This window comes from Notolepis coatsorum, assembly GCF_963971535.1.
Source record: "Notolepis coatsorum genome assembly, chromosome: 17".
Classification (NCBI taxonomy): domain Eukaryota; kingdom Metazoa; phylum Chordata; class Actinopteri; order Aulopiformes; family Paralepididae; genus Notolepis; species Notolepis coatsorum.
The window spans coordinates 85,246,047-85,261,451 of NC_140181.1; positions in this window are offsets into that span (position 1 = coordinate 85,246,047).

Here is a 15,405-nt window from a genome sequence, read left to right on the forward strand (position 1 = left end):
AGATAGGAGCACACCTGTAATGAATAGTCTGTAGCAGGAGCCAGATAGGAGCACACCTGTAATGAATAGAGTCTGTAGCAGGAGCCAGATAGGAGCACACCTGTAATGAATAGAGTCTGTAGCAGGAGCCAGATAGGAGCACACCTGTAATGAATAGAGTCTGTAGCAGGAGCCAGATAGGAGCACACCTGTAATGAATAGTCTGTAGCAGGAGCCAGATAGGAGCACACCTGTAATGAATAGAGTCTGTAGCAGGAGCCAGATAGGAGCACACCTGTAATGAATAGAGTCTGTAGCAGGAGCCAGATAGGAGCAGCAACGACGGTAATGAATTGTCTGTAGCAGAAGCCAGATAGGAGCACACCTGTAAATGTTATTTTAGCAACAGTGCTAGAGCTTTGGGTGGGCTGTGTCTTCTTTCTGAGCCACACAGTGCTAGAGCAGTCGTCTGGTAATCAGAAGGTTTCTGGTTAGATTCCCACTCCTCCAGGACAGCGTGTCGAAGTGTCCTTGAGCAAGACACTTAAACCCCTAATTGCTCCCGATGAGCAGGAGCAGGTCGGCACCTTGCGTGGTCGCATCTGCAGTCGGTGTGTGAGTGAATGTGAGGAACAACAATTGTAAAGCTCTTTGGATAAAAGCTGCTATATAACTGCACCATTTACCATTTTCACTGCTTTTGTGGTGGAACCAAACTCCATGGAGGAGGGCTCTCACCCTGGCCTGCTAGTAAATCACTGAGGGAGAGAAGGGGGGGGGGGGGGGGGGGGCTTTAGCCCCTCGTCTCATCAAGGTGGGAGATTGGACAAACAAAGGCTTTATTACAGAGCCGGTGTTATGATGGCTCATTCACAAGGGTCAGAACCAATTCTATTAGCGCTTGCTGACAGGTTGCAGACCCATGCCTCCCTGACGAGCAGCTATTTTCAGTGCAAATAGTGATTTGTTGTCCAACATGACGCCCGTGTGGAACACTTCACCGGCCACCACACTTGTGGGATGTTGTCGAAGGGATTTTTCATCATGATTTTTTTTTTTTTTTTTTTATCCACTTTTTCTCCCATTTTCTATATTTTCTCCCATCCCAATTTCGTATCATCCAATTCAACCCTCCCCTGTCACGGACGCTGTTTCTTGCCTCCCACAAGCCGGCTGCAATGTGGACTAAGTCATACATAGCACAAGTCCCCTCCGCGCAGCTCGATCTCTCAGTGGCGAGGAGTAACGCGTGGGAGGCTCACGCTGCCCCCGACACTTCCTGATTCTACTGCGCAGGCGCACCAACCGACCTGTAGGAGTCGCTGTCCACAACGCCCGATCCCCACCCATCAGTTTCCCACCCCCTAATACGGCCAATGTGTATTAGTACGGACGACCAGCTAAACTGAAAGCAAATGTGGAGCGCTGGGCTCGAACTGACGAGCCCAGCGTCTCCAGCATTTTGTGGCGAGCGCCTTGCCCACTACGCCACGTAGCCGCCCTTCATCATGTTTCTTTGTTGTTGTCCTGCAACGTAAGCCTAGCGGACAGTAGTACTGTACACTAGCCTCCTCGTTACCGTCCACAGGAGGACAGTAGTACTGTACACTAGCCTCCTTGTTACCGTCCACAGGAGGACAGTAGTACTGTACACTAGCCTCCTCGTTACCGTCCACAGGAGGACAGTAGTACTGTACACTAGCCTCCTCGTTGTCGTCCACATGAGGACAGTAGTACTGTACACTAGCCTCCTCGTTACCGTCCACAGGAGGACAGTAGTACTGTACACTAGCCTCCTTGTTACCGTCCACATGAGGACAGTAGTACTGTACACTAGCCTCCTCGTTACTGTCCACAGGAGGACAGTAGTACTGTACACTAGCCTCCTCGTTACCGTCCACATGAGGACAGTAGTACTGTACACTAGCCTCCTCGTTACCGTCCACATGAGGACAGTAGTACTGTACACTAGCCTCCTCGTTACCGTCCACATGACAGTAGTACTGTACACTAGCCTCCTTGTTACCGTCCACAGGAGGACAGTAGTACTGTACACTAGCCTCCTCGTTACCGTCCACAGGAGGACAGTAGTACTGTACACTAGCCTCCTCGTTACCGTCCACAGGAGGACAGTAGTACTGTACACTAGCCTCCTCGTTACCTTCCACATGAGGACAGTAGTGCTGTACACTAGCCTCCTCGTTACCGTCCACAGGAGGACAGTAGTACTGTACACTAGCCTCCTTGTTACCGTCCACAGGAGGACAGTAGTACTGTACACTAGCCTCCTTGTTACCGTCCACATGAGGACAGTAGTACTGTACACTAGCCTCCTTGTTACCGTCCACATGAGGACAGTAGTACTGTACACTAGCCTCCTCGTTACCGTCCACAGGAGGACAGTAGTACTGTACACTAGCCTCCTCGTCGTCCACAGGAGGACATTTGCTTCCAATTTGAACAATTGAATCGGATCCAGAGCTGTGCAATAATGGTCCTCCCTTTGTGTCTCTTAGGCCGTTGTCAGTGTGTCTCCTTCACTAAGCCAGTGATTTACAGAACAGTCAGAAAGGGAAGACTTAATCTTTACATGTCGGCCCTCTCTTGAGTTTAAACATCCATACAATCCCCTTGGACTCAGCATTACAGTTGCAAGACAGCCGTAGTAGCTACAGTTGTTGGATAGAATATGGATCGATGTAGTGGCTGTAATTATTAGACATATAATGGAAAGTCACAGTGCTAATCCATTATCTCTAGTTAGATTATTGATTCCTCTGAAATCCCATGTATTTTGCTTCATTATCTGTAATTACCTCCTGTAGCCTCTGCCCCACTAGTTATAACACGATCTTAGTAGTTGTGCAGTATTTGATAAGACACCAATGAGCCGTCAACAACAGTGCTTCATTGGAAATGTAGTTAATTATCTACAGAGATGAGTGCCACTGTATAGAGATGGCAATTTGAGAGACTGATTAAATACAGGGTTAAAAAAAGTTCAGTAGGGATCCTCCATGCTAGGCGTGCCTCTCCTTTGTAACTTCCCCGTGAACTTGTGGGTCTATTCTTATAAACGTTCTCCAGAGGTTTTATATTTATATATATATATATATATATATATATATATTAGTGCTGTCAATCGATTAAAATATTTAACTCTATATTTAACGCGATTAATCGCTTTTTTATTTTATTTATTTTTTACCTTAAACAGATATTTTTCAAGTTCCAAGTTTTTTAATACTCTTATCAACATGCGAGTCAACAAATGCTTGCTTTATGCAGCCATTTAACACAAAAGGATGACCCTCATGCATTGCAAATTTGCATCAAATTCAAAACAGAGTGATGAACAAAATAACTTAAAAGAAAATAATAATTTAAAACAATGAATAAAGTGTGCATGAAATAATAGGGGAAAGAAAACGTTAGGAACTTGTTACATTCACCCACACAAGGGCTGATTAATCACACCCCCCCTCTCTCTCTCACACACACACTCTCCCAGCCCTCTTTCTCTCTTGCCCCTTCCTCATCTCTCTCACCCCCCTCTCTCTCTATCTCTCACACACACACACACACACACACACTTCAGAAACAAACATAGTATCAAGGAGAGCATCAATAATACACCTGAGTGAAGTCTAGTTAAAAAAAATATAAATATATATATATTTTTTTGTTAATCGTGAGTTAAAAAAAATAGTGGTGTTAATAGAATCGGGCGATAACGCGTTAACTTTGACAGTCTTAATATATATATATATATACAGTACTCGAGTTGTGAAAAAAAAACGGGATGGTCAGGGCTGCAGATCTCATGACAAGTTTGGGGGGGGGGGCATCGTCCCCCAGTAGAACATTTTAATGATTTTAATATGCAAACAAGCTTTTAGGAGTATTTTGAAACTAGAATTACAGAGTGGGAGCAGATGCACTACTCTTGATATCACATATTATTGGGCGGGACAATTAATATTTCCCCCCCCGGATCTGCAGCCATGGGGATGGTGGATTTTATCATGGGGACATAATTTGTGCTGATAATGGCTAAAAATTTCATTGCATGCGGTTGTACGTGCTACTTCGCCGTCAATATTTTCAATATGCGCAAAACTGAATGTTGAAATAGCAGTAATACTATGTTCATTGATAAAATTACATAAGGGATGGGAAGGGGGGATGATATTGACCGTTTTTATTTCAGGGGGGATACCATCCCCCCTCAACTCGAGTACTATATATATACAACTAAAAGGAGAATACCTTCAAAAGAAAGAAGGGACTGCACACTCCTCAGGACTATGATAGCACCTGAGGAAGCAGATAGCGAAACGCGTTGTGCGATAAAAAAGCAAAAACCAGTCCTGAGGAGTGTGCGGTCCCTTTTTTCTTTTGAAGGTATTCTCCTTTTAGTTTTATATATCTCTCTTGCGCTGACCTGCACCTCCAGTCGGGGTCCAACTAGATGTGCACGAGTCTTATTTAGTTTACTATATATATATATATAATCACAGTGGTTCAGTAGCTGGTCTCTTAAATTAGGGTTGGGCTGACAACAGTCGACCATTGAGCCCAACGTTGTGATTTTATATTGTGCAGTTACATCCACTGTGAGTAGTATTTAAACAGTTTTTATAATCAGATGATCAGCTTAATGAGGCTCTTAGGCTACAGCAGTACAGGGAGGGAACACCAGGTGTGGATGGGCTGTGAATGAGCTCAAATGTGCAAACGGATATGAAAATAGTTATAGTATGAGATAATTAGTAGTAACCAAAATACATACGTATAAAAAGTAAAAAAATGTATACAGCTTTATAGGAGTAACCCATAACATCCCACCCCACCAGCAATATCATCCTCCATCGCAATGTGTCACATGGACATGGGGCAGCGGTGGCCCCCAGACCAGCAGGAAGAGTCTGGGCGGAGAAGTGAATGAATACAACTCAACAGTGTCCGCCTGTGGTTGTACTGGGCAGCTCCTAGTGGTCAACAGTGTCAGAATGTGGTTGTACTGGGCAGCTCCTAGTGGTCAACAGTGTCAGCCTGTGGTTGTACTGGGCAGCTCCTAGTGGTCAACAGTGTCAGCCTGTGGTTGTACTGGGCAGCTCCTAGTGGTCAACAGTGTCGGCCTGTGGTTGTACTGGGCAGCTCCTAGTGGTCAACAGTGTCAGCCTGTGGTTGTACTGGGCAGCTCCAAGTGGTCAACAGTGTCAGACTGTGGTTATACAGGGCAGCTCCTAGTGGTCAACAGTGTCGGCCTGTGGTTGTACTGGGCAGCTCCTAGTGGTCAACAGTGTCAGCCTGTGGTTGTACTGGGCAGCTCCTAGTGGTCAACAGTGTCAGAATGTGGTTGTACTGGGCAGCTCCTAGTGGTCAACAGTGTCAGAATGTGGTTGTACTGGGCAGCTCCTAGTGGTCAACAGTGTCGGACTGTGGTTATAGAGGGCAGCTCCTAGTGGTCAACAGTGTCAGCCTGTGGTTGTACTGGGCAGTTCCTAGTGGTCAACAGTGTCAGAATGTGGTTGTACTGGGCAGCTCCTAGTGGTCAACAGTGTCAGCCTGTGGTTGTACAGGGCAGCTCCTAGTGGTCAACAGTGTCAGACTGTGGTTGTACTGGGCAGCTCCTAGTGGTCAACAGTGTCAGACTGTGGTTGTACTGGGCAGCTCCTAGTGGTCAACAGTGTCGGAATGTGGTTGTACTGGGCAGCTCCTAGTGGTCAACAGTGTCAGACTGTGGTTGTACTGGGCAGCTCCTAGTGGTCAACAGTGTCGGCCTGTGGTTGTACTGGGCAGCTCCTAGTGGTCAACAGTGTCAGAATGTGGTTGTACTGGGCAGCTCCTAGTGGTCAACAGTGTCAGAATGTGGTTGTACTGGTCAGCTCCTAGTGGTCAACAGTGTCAGAATGTGGTTGTACAAGGGCAGCTCCTAGTGGTCAACAGTGTCAGCCTGTGGTTGTACTGGGCAGCTCCTAGTGGTCAACAGTGTCAGCCTGTGGTTGTACTGGGCAGCTCCTAGTGGTCAACAGTGTCAGAATGTGGTTGTACAGGGCAGCTCCTAGTGGTCAACAGTGTCAGCCTGTGGTTGTACTGGGCAGCTCCTAGTGGTCAACAGTGTCAGCCTGTGGTTGTACTGGGCAGCTCCCAGTGGTCAACAGTGTCGGCCTGTGGTTGTACTGGGCAGCTCCTAGTGGTCAACAGTGTCAGCCTGTGGTTGTACTGGGCAGCTCCTAGTGGTCAACAGTGTCAGACTGTGGTTATACAGGGCAGCTCCTAGTGGTCAACAGTGTCAGCCTGTGGTTGTACTGGGCAGCTCCTAGTGGTCAACAGTGTCAGAATGTGGTTGTACTGGGCAGCTCCTAGTGGTCAACAGTGTCAGAATGTGGTTGTACTGGGCAGCTCCTAGTGGTCAACAGTGTCAGCCTGTGGTTGTACTGGGCAGCTCCTAGTGGTCAACAGTGTCGGCCTGTGGTTGTACTGGGCAGCTCCTAGTGGTCAACAGTGTCAGAATGTGGTTGTACTGGGCAGCTCCTAGTGGTCAACAGTGTCAGAATGTGGTTGTACTGGTCAGCTCCTAGTGGTCAACAGTGTCAGAATGTGGTTGTACAAGGGCAGCTCCTAGTGGTCAACAGTGTCAGCCTGTGGTTGTACAAGGGCAGCTCCTAGTGGTCAACAGTGTCAGCCTGTGGTTGTACTGGGCAGTTCCTAGTGGTCAACAGTGTCAGAATGTGGTTGTACTGGGCAGCTCCTAGTGGTCAACAGTGTCAGAATGTGGTTGTACTGGGCAGCTCCTAGTGGTCAACAGTGTCAGCCTGTGGTTGTACTGGGCAGCTCCTAGTGGTCAACAGTGTCGGCCTGTGGTTGTACTGGGCAGCTCCTAGTGGTCAACAGTGTCAGAATGTGGTTGTACTGGGCAGCTCCTAGTGGTCAACAGTGTCAGAATGTGGTTGTACTGGTCAGCTCCTAGTGGTCAACAGTGTCAGAATGTGGTTGTACAAGGGCAGCTCCTAGTGGTCAACAGTGTCAGCCTGTGGTTGTACAAGGGCAGCTCCTAGTGGTCAACAGTGTCAGCCTGTGGTTGTACTGGGCAGCTCCTAGTGGTCAACAGTGTCAGAATGTGGTTGTACTGGGCAGCTCCTAGTGGTCAACGGTGTCAGAATGTGGTTGTACTGGGCAGCTCCTAGTGGTCAACGGTGTCAGAATGTGGTTGTACTGGGCAGCTCCTAGTGGTCAACAGTGTCAGAATGTGGTTGTACTGGGCAGCTCCTAGTGGTCAACAGTGTCAGCCTGTGGTTGTACTGGGCAGCTCCTAGTGGTCAACAGTGTCAGCCTGTGGTTGTACTGGGCAGCTCCTAGTGGTCAACAGTGTCAGCCTGTGGTTGTACTGGGCAGCTCCCAGTGGTCAACAGTGTCGGCCTGTGGTTGTACTGGGCAGCTCCTAGTGGTCAACAGTGTCAGCCTGTGGTTGTACTGGGCAGCTCCTAGTGGTCAACAGTGTCAGACTGTGGTTATACAGGGCAGCTCCTAGTGGTCAACAGTGTCAGCCTGTGGTTGTACTGGGCAGTTCCTAGTGGTCAACAGTGTCAGAATGTGGTTGTACTGGGCAGCTCCTAGTGGTCAACAGTGTCAGAATGTGGTTGTACAGGGCAGCTCCTAGTGGTCAACAGTGTCAGCCTGTGGTTGTACAGGGCAGCTCCTAGTGGTCAACAGTGTCAGCCTGTGGTTGTACTGGGCAGCTCCTAGTGGTCAACAGTGTCAGACTGTGGTTGTACTGGGCAGCTCCTAGTGGTCAACAGTGTCAGCCTGTGGTTGTACTGGGCAGCTCCAAGTGGTCAACAGTGTCAGACTGTGGTTATACAGGGCAGCTCCTAGTGGTCAACAGTGTCGGCCTGTGGTTGTACTGGGCAGCTCCTAGTGGTCTACAGTGTCGGCCTGTGGTTGTACTGGGCAGCTCCTAGTGGTCAACAGTGTCGGCCTGTGGTTGTACAGGGCAGCTCCTAGTGGTCAACAGTGTCAGACTGTGGTTGTACTGGACAGCTCCTAGTGGTCAACAGTGTCAGACTGTGGTTGTACTGGACTACAGCTCCTAGTGGTCAACAGTGTCAGACTGTAACCTCGTTCCCAGTTTTATCTCCGTGAGATAAAGACTGGTAAAGCACTACGGCCGAAAGTGTCTGTGGGGTAGAATTTCCGGTGTATGTACTTTCCCTGGAAGCTGCCTCCGAACGGACCAAACTTTTCCCGAATCCTGTCGGCAAACAAGCTAGAACGTCCCGGTCATGTAGTAAATTCTTCAGGCAAAGCCGTTGCAGTGGCTTAAACGAGGAAATATTGTGCACTTACACGTTTCTATAATTGTTTTGTCGAAACCGGAAAGCCTGTAGCCGGTACTTCCTGTACTTCCGTTTGCACACTTTAGGAGGCATAGCTTTACCAGCCTAGTCAGACTGTTGTTGTACTGGGCAGCTCCTAGTGGTCAACCGTGTTGGCCTGTGGTTGTACTGGGCAGCTCCTAGTGGTCAACTGTGTTGGACTGTGGTCGTACTGGGCAGCTCCTAGTGGTCAACAGTGTCCGCCTGTGGTCGTACTGGGCAGCTCCTAGTGGTCAACCGTGTTGGACTGTGGTCGTACTGGGCAGCTCCTAGTGGTCAACTGTGTTGGACTGTGGTCGTACTGGGCAGCTCCTAGTGGTCAACAGTGTCCGCCTGTGGTCGTACAGGGCAGCTCCTAGTGGTCAACTGTGTTGGACTGTGGTTGTACAGGGCAGCTCCTAGTGGTCAACCGTGTTGGACTGTGGTCGTACTGGGCAGCTCCTAGTGGTCAACCGTGTTGGACTGTGGTCGTACTGGGCAGCTCCTAGTGGTCAACCGTGTTGGACTGTGGTCGTACTGGGCAGCTCCTAGTGGTCAACCGTGTTGGACTGTGGTCGTACTGGGCAGCTCCTAGTGGTCAACCGTGTTGGACTGTGGTCGTACTGGGCAGCTCCTAGTGGTCAACCGTGTTGGACTGTGGGCGTACTGGGCAGCTACTAGTGGTCAACAGTGTTGGACTGTGGGCGTACTGGGCAGCTACTAGTGGTCAACTGTGTTGGACTGTGGTTGTACTGGGCAGCTCCTGGTGGTCAACCGTGTTGGACTGTGGGCGTACTGGGCAGCTCCTGGTGGTCAACAGTGTTGGACTGTGGTTGTACTGGGCAGCTCCCAGGTGTGAATGGAACCTTTATTTAAACTCTAAAGGCAACAGAGGTTTCCCTAATTTACAGTCACGTTGAGTGTACATACAGAAAGAAGCAACAAACAAAAAAGGCATATAAAATCACACGGCATATAAAAATCAACTGTGTGAATGTAAAACGGGGCGTTGCTGAAAAAGGGCATCAGAGAACCTACCCTGGGTAAATAAAGGTAAAATAAAATAGATAATAATAATACTACATTATGTACATATACTGTAGACATGGCCCTGCGGTGAGAGCAGCCGGTGCTCCAGGTGAGGGGGTTGAGGCGAGGCTCTCTTCTGCCCCGCCACCTCTCACTTCATCAAAAGCCTTCGCACGTCCTGGAAATGAAGGTTAATGTATCTGATGAAATATGTATGAGTTTTATGAGAACCTATGCAGAACTGACCTTTCGCTTGTTGATTTGTCTGATGCAGTGCCTTCTGTTTCTGTTGTGGACTTAGCTTTACTTGCTCTCTGCATAAAAATCACACCACAAAACCCCCGGGCAGGCGCCACCTTTCAACATGTGAAACGAGAGGATCCAACAGAGACACTTACATACTTGACAAAATAGGCATTAAGAACAGTGACACGGAGGCAGATCGTAATGTAAGATGGGGGCGACAGTGGCTCAGGAGGTAGATTGGTCGTCTGGTAATCGGAAGGTTCCCGGTTTGATTCCCGGGCAGCATGTCAAAGCAAGACACTTGACCTTTATTGCTCCTGATGAGCAGGTTGGCACCTTGCATGGTCACCTCTGCCGTCGGTGTGTGAGTGAATGAGTGAATGGGTTAATGTGTGGAACAGGAATTGTAATGCACTTTGGATAAAAGCTGTTATAAATGCATCATTTAACATTTAAGATGCAGAATGTACAGTATATATACACAATACTGTATAACGGGAATATAATGCACATGCTTCCATTTAGAAAGTGGCAAAACGCTAATCAAACCCCACTCTTCAAGTGGTACTATTATTCCTCGGATCATAACAAATGCTCATTAGCCACAACATACTGTAGTGGTACAGGGCCAACCTCTATTCAAACAGGAGGGTAATTATTTCTCAAGTTGTAATGCACTTGCACTCTGTCACTGACACAAACTGTCAAATGATTTGAAGACACTAATGACCTACTCTCACATTCAGGCAGCCCAGTGGTTGAGGAGGCTATTAGCTGATGGAGTCATGGAAGGCCAGTGTGGTTGAAGCCAGTCGCAAACTGCTGTTGACCTTTACCCCTTGTGATGTCAGTGATGGATGTACCAGTGAAGGGCTTCCCATTACAGGCCAGAAACCACAGAGATGTGGACACTTAATTGTTTTACCCAGGAGGCCTGGCATAGTGAGGGGTTGGGCTGACAACCCTCCCCGGGCACCATCCACCACAGTGCTCTTAAGAGCACATTAACAACTATAATATATGTATATAATCTTTACTGACCCCCCCCTTAGTGTAATTAAAGATGTAAACAGTATTTTTTGTTAACGTAAGTGGTCTACATGTTAAAATAATAGCTCTACATTCCGACAGCCATCATTGTTATAGACTAGAGTGTTTGGTCAGTAACATGGGTCTCCCAGTCCCTCCTGCTCTGCAGTAAACACAAAATACATGTTCTGGTATCCCTTCCCACGTTATCCAATCAGGAGAGAGAACTCCACACTGAAGAAAGTTGCTGACAAAAAACAAGAAATAAAAACTAGTTTAGCTTGGCAAGAGTTCTTGAAATAAGTAAAAACATCTAGGATTCTCCCTCCTGATTAGATAAAGTGGGAACGGGATACCAGAACATGGCCTCCACGCTCCCCCTGACCCATCGGGCCATCGGGAGAGCTGGTGGGCAGAGCCGACGAGACACGGAAGTCCTCTGTGCAATGGTTCCGCTCTGACGTCCTGAGGACATGTCGGATCACACAGCTCACCTCAAAGGTGGGAACGGTGTAAAACAACAACCACACACTGGGCAGCGTTGATCGGCCTTCTCGCACGGAATGTCTGCCTAGTTAAATGGCGCATGGTGCATTTATATAGCAACTATTATCCAAAGCGCTGGGAGACCCATGTTACTGACCAGACACTCTATATCAGTGATGTCATAATGTAAAGGAAGTAGGAACACGCCAAAATTATGAGAATTGCGCTTACCGTCTTCTCCAGAGTCAAACAAGAAGATAGTAGAAAGATATCTGGTTGCTAGCTAGTCTAGCTTAGCACAAATGAATAGTAATGGATGTGGATCAGCTAGCCTAGCTGTTAGCCAAAAACACCTCTCCCAGATTTTAATTTGGGCTAGCTGATCAGTATCCACTTACATTAATTTGTGCAAGCCGGAGAGCTTTCTACTGAACAAATAGAGAGGAAATTGGTATCTATCTTCATGTCTGACTCTGGAGAAGACGGTACACGCATTTCCCATAATGTTGGCGTGTCCTTTAAAATAAGTGTTTAGTAGCTCTACATACAGCCATCAGTGATATAGTGTGTTTGCTCTGCAGTAAACAGAAGATACATTTTCTGGTATCCTTTCCCACTTTATCCCGCTAATCTAATCAAGATTAATCAGGACCTAATTTGCTTAACGTACTGGCAAATAATTGTACTTGTTTCAAGCACATTATTTGCTTAAACTAGTTTATATTTCTTATTTTTTTCCAAAAAACAGTCAGTGTGGATTTGAATAAAAAGATACCACTTAGCCTACTGATTTACTTAAAATATTAAATATTGACAATTGTAATATGTTCAGGAGAGGAAATGGTATTTATTTACATAATTTGATCATTATAATCAATCCATACAACACGTTTGATATTATCATTACAATAAATCATAATAACATGTTTGATATTATCATTATAATACATAATATACCATGTTTGCTATTACCATTATAATAAATCATATAACACATTTGATATACATTTCTCTCATATATTACCCCATTTTTTTTTACGTGTACATTGCATTGTAGGTCTTTATCTTCAAAGGTTCAGGATATATTCAAATAATAGCACATAGAAAACATCTGACGTTATCAACCATGACGTTTATAAGGTAAAAGTCTCCAGAATGTTCAGTTCTTTGTGTTAGAGATATCCTCCCACTACACTCTGAAGAGTTCATGCAGGATTGAACGCAACCCTGAGACTTTCTGCTTACGTGGCATATTTATTGCAGCGATTTATTGGCCCATTAATCTTGACAACTGATAACCTTCAAGTGAGCTGAACGCAAAATGTCACGGGAAAACAAAAAAGAATGAAGTGAATGGAGGAGAATAGAGAATGGATGAATCATCAAACTCAAATCACTATTTGGTGAATTTTCATTACAAGGAAGTGTTATATTTGAGTGCAGTGCTAATTCTGGTTTTGCTTGTTGATTCATTCAAAATCGTGGGCCAACTGTTCAGAGGGACAGTTGTGCAGCGAATGTTCCCCCAAGCCCACTAACAATAACCATATAGTGCCATCTTGTGAAATAAACCCCTAACTGCATATTAATGCTTGGTATTATGAGCCAGCATGTCCAAGTCCCTGAAAAGTCTTTTCAAAAGTATGCTGTACCTGCCTTACTGTACTCTGATGAGCATGTGTTGCTCTGCTGGACCTGACAATCTTATACATTTATGAAGTGAGAGGCAAATATGAAGAGGGAAGGGGGGGGGGGGGGGGGTTGCAGAGGGAGAGAGAGAGAGACAGTGGGAAAGAGACTAGAGATATGTACTGTAGTGTCAGTAGATGGCAGTAGCAACACACACTAAGACAAAGTCAGCACTGTACTATTGACTACTTTGCATGAAATCATCACATTTGTATAATAATAATAATAATAATGATAACAACAAATAACCTTATATCGAGACAAGCTAAAGAAGAGAGAATAAAAGGTCTGACTCAGGTATTTTCATTAGCATTCATCTGACTGTACAGGCTGTTGTATCCATTCCTATTTGAATGATATAGTAGTGTCTCCTGCCGCCCCCTATGCAACATATTTCTGTTTGCTTTTTATATTAACACAGGAAGTAAATAAATCGTTTTCTATGTCAAATATTGTATCGGTAATGAATGAACCGATGCTCCGCAAATTCCCCTTTACAATAACACGTGCTGCACACACTCTAGAGAGTCACACTTATAATTAGAAAATGTGATGAGTTCGAACAACCGGCGAGGTCCCCTCCATAATTCTGTCAGATTTCAGTAGAAATTGCAGCTAATTGCATTTCACCTCTCATCTCATAAATTGGATCCATTCCAGAGAGTTGTAGAATCCTTGTGTTCAGCCGAGAGGAGGGAATACAACAAGCGCGGGGCGGCGGGGCCCATTCACATGCACACGCCGAATTGTCAGTGTAATCTTCGTAGGAAGTGTCCTTTAGGGAGAGAGAGCACGATAACCAGCAGTGAGAGGAAACATCACGGATCCGGCCGACTGTGAGCGGCGTCTCGAGACGCTCCACCTTTATTGGAGGTCGCGGCTGCAGAAGGGAGGTTACTGAGTTAACTGTCATGTTGAAAGGTTACTGGAAATAGTTACTTTGTCTGTCGGGTTCGGGGCAGAGAGGGGAACAGCGTAATGATAACGAGGTAAGCAGCCATGGTCGTGTTGGGAGTGATGGTATCAAAAACTAAATTTGTTTGATTGATATGTATGAGCCAGCTGGACAGAGATTCAGGAGACAAAGGTGAAGTCAATCGGTGGTTTTATTGACCGGAACACACGGAGAACGAGGAACAGTCCTGGAGACGGGGCTAAAGCCTCCAGAATGAAAAACACAACCATGGCTTTTATACTATGTGGGAGTTCCATATATAGGGAGCCACTGGTTAACAATGGATGATCCAACAGGCTTGGCATATAAGGTAGTCTAAGGATGAATCTGGTTTGCTCAGATTTGCTCCTCCTCAATGGCCTGTGGCCGGAGGCCCGATGCAGCCATACATGCACCGGTCATCGGGTCAAAGTATTTCTGGGTGCATGGCCTTGGCTTGGTCACCGGACCCCACAGCCACATTCCAGATTGGGGGAGACCTAGATTGCAGAATGTGTACAGTACGGCTCAATACACAATTGTTAAGGGGATGCAGACCAGAGAAAGACTTTCGTCTTGTTTACATCAGGGTCCCCCATTTTCAATTCATAATGACATTTATGACATACGCAACATACAGATATATATCATGACATTTATGACATACAGGTATACAGTACTGTTACATTTGTGACATACAAGATATGCAAATATACAGTAGGCTACTGTTAAACAGAGATCCTAACAGCACCCAAGTTTCAACAATGTTTGATGAACATTGTTACTCAGCTGAAAGAGTTGTACCCTTCCTGCTGACCTGTTGTACATAACTTGTAAGTCGCTTTGGATAAAAGTCAGCTAAATGACTAAATGTAAATGTAATGTAGAGAAGTGTAAAGACAAGGGTCTGACTACATACCCTACTGCAGAGGTAACTAACCCCACCCTCATACTATATTTATATGGTAAATATACTATGTAAAAAGAGGTGTGTTCTGTGTATACTATTGAATATATACTAATAGATTTACAGTACACCACACTCAGTGATATACTACATGGGCGTGGTGAGTTTTTTCATCCTCTCACCATCCGCCAACATGTAGTACAGTAATAGATGCCTTGCATGGAATGTTTATGTAGTTCTCTTCCTCCAGGATGGCTGCCTGTAACATATAGCAACCATTACTTTGTACAAGAGACAACGGTTGCTATGTGCAAAACAATGGTTGCTATGTGTGGATTACGAGAAACATAGCAATAAAAACACAATCATTTGGTGTCTTATTACTGGAACTCATAAATGATTCATGTAGAATAGCAATACCATGCTTTGCCAGTGATTTACCTGCTCTCCCACTGCACAGAAACTAGGCACTTTCTTTTGAAAGTGGTTACCAACGGTTACAGGCAGCCATGCTGGAAGAGAGAGAACTAGTGGCTCGGGAGGTAGAGCAGTCGTCTGGTAATCCAGAGGTTCCCTGTTCGATTCCCGCTCCTCCTGGACAGCATGTCGAAGTGTCCTTGATCAAGACATTTAACCCCTAACTGCTCCTGATGAGCAGGTTGGCACCTTTACCCCTGGCCGTCGGTGTGTGAATGTGTGAGTGAATGGGTCAAATGTGAGGAACAAATTGTAAAGCTCTTTGGATG